This window comes from Mus caroli, unplaced genomic scaffold (assembly GCF_978045245.1).
Source record: "Mus caroli unplaced genomic scaffold, Mus_caroli_1 scaffold_4, whole genome shotgun sequence".
NCBI classification, from domain to species: domain Eukaryota; kingdom Metazoa; phylum Chordata; class Mammalia; order Rodentia; family Muridae; genus Mus; species Mus caroli.
Window position 1 is genome coordinate 91,123,273 of NW_028227259.1, and position 5,820 is coordinate 91,129,092.

Sequence of the window (5,820 nt, forward strand, 5' to 3'; positions counted from 1 at the left end):
CGGAATTTGTGGAGAGATATTATGTAAATTTCTTTTTGTCATAGAATCTCTGGGTTTATCTATTGTAATTGAGAGTATAGTAGCCTGGGCTAGCTTTTGTGTTCTCTTATGTTCTTTATGACATCTATCCAGGATCTTTTAGCTTTCATAGACTCTGTTGAAAAGTCTAGTGTAATTCTGATAGGTCTGCCTTTATAAGTTTCTTGACCTTTTCCCACTAATGCTTTTAATATTCTTGTGTGTGTGTGTGTGTGTGTCTGTGTGTATTTGGTGATTTGACTATGATATGATGGAAGGAAGGTCTTTTGTGGTCCAATCTATTTGGCGTTATATAGGCTTCTTATATGTTCATGGACATCTCTTTATTTAGGTTAGAGAAGTTTTCTTGTATATTTTTGTTGAAGATATTTGCTGTCACTTTAAGTTGAGAATTTTTTTTTTACTTTATATTTCTTTATTTGTTCCCTAAATGCTGCTTTTCTTCCTGTTCCTTCTTCACAGAGTGCCTCCCCTATCCCTTTCCTCTTTGAAAGTGTGGGGCCCTATATGTATCTCCACCACCACCTGGTCATCATATCTCCCAAGGATTAGTTTCTTTCTCTCCCATTGAGTCTACACAAGGCAATACTCTCATGTTGCAGATACCACAGTTAGGCTACAGCTTTAGGGACAGCTTCCACTCCAGTTGTTGGGGGACCTACAAGGAGACTTAGCTGCATGTCTGCTACATATGTGCCTGGGGCTTTGGTCCAATCCATGTATGCTTTTTGGTTGATGGTTCAGTGTCTGAAAGTTCACAGTGGTCTGGGTTAGTTGACACTGATGGTCTTCCTATGGGTATCTGTCCTTTTCAGGACCTTTGGGCCTTCCCTTACCTCTACCAAGAGAGTCCCCAACCTCTATCCAAAGTTTAGCTGTGGGTCTCTGCTTCTGTTTCAATCAACTGCTGTGCATGGCCTCTCAGAGGACAATTATGCTAGGCTTCTGTCTTCTAGCATAAGAGAGGATCATTAATAGTGTCAGGGATTGGCTCCTGCCCATGGGATGACTCTTAAGACAGGCTGGAAATTGGCTGACCATTCACTCAGTCTCTGCTCCATTTTGTCATTGCATCTTTCTTTCTTTCTTTCTTTCTTTCTTTCTTTCTTTCTTTCTTTCTTTCTTTCTTTCTTTCTCTTTCTCTCTCTCTCTTTTTCTCTCTCTCTCTTTCTTTCTTTCTTTCTCTCTCTCTCTCCTTCCTTCCTTCCTTCCTTCCTTCCTTCCTTCCTTCCTTTTCTTTCTTTCTTTCTTTCTTTCTTTCTTTCTTTCTTTCTTTCTTTCTTTCTTTCTTTCTTTCTTTCTTTCTTTCTTCTTTTTTTATTAATTTTTTAGACAGGGCAAATTTTGGGTCAAAATTTAATGGGTAGGTTTGTGTTCTTATCTCCACTGGAAATCTTGCCTGCCAACAAGAGGCAAGTTCAGTGTTCCAACTGTTGGGCAACTCACTAAGGTCATCTGCCTTAACTGCTGGCAGTCTCCACTTTCCAGGTTCTGAGACATCCTAATTATTCCTCTTTATACCCTATGGTCCAACTGCAGATTTCCTTTCATTCTCCTTGTCCTCTGTGTCCCTCTCCTATATGTCCCCATACCTGACACAACTGAGATGTTAAAGAAACCAGAAATTTCTACTTTAGTCACTAGAGTTTTTTATTTTACTCATTCATAGGGGTTTAATGTGGAATCTCAGTGATGTATTGAATTACAGTTCCCTGATGACTAAGGATATTAAAACATTTCTCTAAGTGCATTTTGGCCATTCAAGATTCCTCTGTTGAAAATTCTGTTTTCTTCTGTACTGCACATTTTAATTGGATTATTTGTTTGGTTGGAGTCTAACTTCTTGAATTCTTTTTTTTTTTTTTTTTTGAAGCTATGAACCACGTGTATTTAACAAATATCTACAAAACATTTCATTCCAACATAAAAGAATATACATTATACTCAGCACCTCATGGAACTTCCTCCAAAACTGATCATAAAATAGGGCACAAAGTATGCCTCAACAAATACAAGGAGATGGAAATAATCCCATGCATTCAATCAGATCACCACAGTCTTTTTTTTTAATTAGGTATTTTCCTCAATTACATTTCCAATGCTAACCAAAAAGTCCCCAATACACTCCCCCCCCCAGTCCCCCACCCACCCACCCCCACCCCTTGGCCCTGGCATTCCCCGGTACTGGGGCATATAAAGTTTGCAAGTCCAATGGGCCTCTCTTTCCAGTGATGGCCGACTAGCCCATCTTTTGATACAAATGCAGCTAGAGTCAAAAGCTCTGGGGTACTGGTTAGTTCATAATAATGATCTACCTATGGGGTTGCAGTTCCCTTTAGCTCCTTGGGTACTTTCTCTAGCTCATCCATTGGGGGCCCTGTGATCCATCCAGTAGCTGACTGTGAGCATCCACTTCTGTGTTTGCTAGGCCCCGGCATTGTCTCAAAAGAGACAGCTATATCTGGGTCCTTTCAGCAAAATCTTGCTAGTGTATGCAATGGTGTCAGCGTTTGGAAGCTGATAATGGGATGGATCCCTGGATATGGCAGTCTTTAGATGGTCCATCCTTTCTTCACAGCTCCAAACTCTTTCCTCTGTAACTCTTTCCATGGGTGTTTTGTTCCCAATTCTAAGAAGGGGCACAGTGTCCACATTTTGGTCTTCATTCTTCTTGAGTTTCATGCATTTAACAAATTGTATCTTATATCTTGGGTATCCTAAGTTTTTGGGCTAATATCCACTTATCAGTGAGTACATATTGTGTGAGTTCCTTTGTGAATATGTTACCTCACTCAGAATGATGCCCTCCAGATCCATCCATTTGCCTAGGAATTTCATAAATTCATTCCTTTTAATAGCTGAGTAGTACTCCATTGTGTAAATGTACCATATTTTCTGTATCCATTCCTCTGTTGAGGGGCATCTGGGTTCTTTCCAGCTTCTGGCTATTATAAATAAGGCTGCTATGAACATAGTGGAGCATGTGTCCTTCTTACCGGTTGGAACATCTTCTGGATATATGCCCAGGAGAGGTATTGCTGGATCCTCTGGTAGTATTATGTCCAATTTTCCAAGGAACCGCCAAACTGATTTCCAGAGTGGTTGTACCAGCTTGCAATCCCACCACAATGAAGGAGTGTTCCTCTTTCTCCACATCCTCGCCAGCATCTGCTGCCACCTGAATTTTTGATCTTAGCCATTCTGACTGGTGTGAGGTGGAATCTCAGGGTTGTTTTGAGTTGCATTTCCCTGATGATTAAGAATGTTGAACATTTATTCAGGTGCTTCTCTGCCATTCGGTATTCCTCAGGTGAGAATTCTTTGTTCAGTTCTGAGCCCCATTTTTTAATGGGGTTATTTGATTTTCTGGAGTCCACCTTCTTGAGTTCCTTATATATATTGGATATTAGTCCCCTATCTGATTTAGGATAGGTAAAGATCCTTTCCCAATCAGTTGGTGGTATTTTTGTCTTATTGACGGTGTCTTTTGCCTTGCAGAAGCTTTGCAACTTTATGAGGTCCCATTTATCGATTCTCGATCTTACAGCGCAAGCCATTGCTGTTCTATTCAGGAATTTTTCCCCTGTACCCATATCTTCAAGGCTTTTCCCTACTTTCTCCTCTATAAGTTTCAGTGTCTCTGGTTTTATGTGGAGTTCCTTAATCCACTTAGATTTGACCTTGGTACAAGGAGATAGGAATGGATCAATTCCCATTCTTCTACATGATAACCGCCAGTTGTGCCAGCACCATTTGTTGAAAATGCTGTCTTTTTTCCACTGGATGGTTTTTGCTCCCTTGTCAAAGATCAAGTGACCATAGGTATGTGGTTTGATCTCAGGGTCTTCAATTCTGTTCCATTGGTCTACTTGTCTGTCGTTATACCAGTACCATGCAGTTTTTATCATAATTGCTCTGTAGTACAGCTTTAGGTCAGGCATGGTGATTCCACCAGAGGTTCTTTTATCCTTGAGAAGAGTTTTTGCTATCCTAGGTTTTTTGTTGTTCCAGATGAATTTGCAGATTGCCCTTTCCAATTCGTTGAAGAATTGAGTTGGAATTTTGATGGGGATTGCATTGAATCTGTAGATTGCTTTTGGCAAGATAGCCATTTTTACAATGTTGATCCTGCCAATCCATGAGCATGGGAGATCTTTCCATCTTCTGAGATCTTCTTTAATTTCTTTCTTCAGGGACTTGAAGTTCTTGTCATACAGATCTTTCACTTCCTTAGTTAGAGTCACGCCAAGGTATTTTATATTGTTTGTGAATATTGAGAAGGGTGTTGTTTCCCTAATTTCCTTCTCTGCTTGTTTATCCTTTGTGTACAGAAAGGCCATTGACTTGCTTGAGTTAATTTTATATCCAGCTACTTCACCGAAGCTATTTATCAGGCTTAGGAGTTCTCTGGTAGAATTTTTAGGGTCACTTATGTATACTATCATATCATCTGCAAAAAGTGATATTTTGACTTCTTCTTTTCCGATTTGTATCCCCTTGATCTCCTTTTGTTGTCTAATTGCTCTGGCTAGGACTTCAAGTACAATGTTGAATAGGTAGGAAGAGAGTGGGCAGCCTTGTCTAGTCCCTGATTTTAGTGGGATTGCTTCTAGCTTCTCACCATTTACTTTGATGTTGGCTACTGGTTTGCTGTATATTGCTTTTATCATGGTTAGGTATGGGCTTTGAATTCCTGAACTTTCCAAGACTTTTATCATGAATGGGTGTTGGATTTTGTCAAATGCTTTTTCAGCATCTAACGAGATGATCATGTGGTTTTTGTCTTTGAGTTTGTTTATATAATGGATTACATTGATGGATTTTCATATATTGAACCATCCTTGCATCCCTGGGATGAATCCTACTTGGTCAGGATGGATGATTGTTTTAAAAACATGGAACGCTTCACGAATTTGCATGTCATCCTTTCTCAGGGGCCATGCTAATCTTCTCTGTATCGTTCCTATTTTAGTATATGTGCTGCCGAAGAGAGCACTAAGTTGAGAATCTTAAACCTGTTTGATACCTACTATTATTCAGTTTGATCTTCTCATTGTATCCTGGATGTCCTGGATGTTTTGGGCTAGGAGCTTTTTGCTTTTTTGCACTTTTTGACTGTTGTGTTGATATTTTCTATGGTGTCTTCTGCAACTGAGCTTCTCTCTTCTATCTCTTGTATTCTGTTTGGAATATTCACATCTATGACTCCTGGTCTCTTTCCTAGGCTTTCCAATTCCAGGGTTGTTTCCCTTTGTGATTTCTTTATTGCTTCTATTGCTATTTTTAGATCATAGATGTTTATGTTTGATACCTTCAACTCTCTGGTTGTATTTTTTTCTGTAATTCATAAAGAGACTTTTGTGTTTCCTCTTCTAGGGCTTCTAGGTGTTCACATGTATTTGCCTGTACTTTTTAAGGGAGTTATTTGGGCCCTTCTTAAAGTTTTCTCTCATCATCATAAGATGTGATTTTAAATCAGGTTTTGCTTTTCTGGTGTGATGGTGTATCCAGGGCTTACTGTGGCAGGAGAAAAGGCTTCCAATGATACCAATTATCCTTGGTTTCTGTTGCTTACGTTCTTGCACTCACCTTCCACCATCTGGTTAACTGTGGTGTTAGCTGGTCTTGCTTTCTCTGACTCTTGTCTTGTCTCTCCTGTAAGCCAGTGTGTCAACACTACTGGAAGGCCAGCTCTCTTTGGGCAGAATTTGGGTATGGAGAGCTCTGGCACAGGGTTAGCTTCAGATTGCAAGTGGAAAACAGAAGAATCCTTTCCCCAGT

General features: G+C 39.9%; 1 non-coding gene across 1 annotated transcript; it reads right to left on the bottom strand.

Moving 5' to 3' along the window:
- Positions 1-4,928: 4,928 nt before the first annotated feature.
- Positions 4,929-5,035, bottom strand: LOC147005181 (U6 spliceosomal RNA). Its single transcript, XR_015047062.1, has one exon. It is a non-coding gene; the product is annotated as a U6 spliceosomal RNA (small nuclear RNA).
- Between the last annotated feature and the right edge of the window lie 785 nt (positions 5,036-5,820).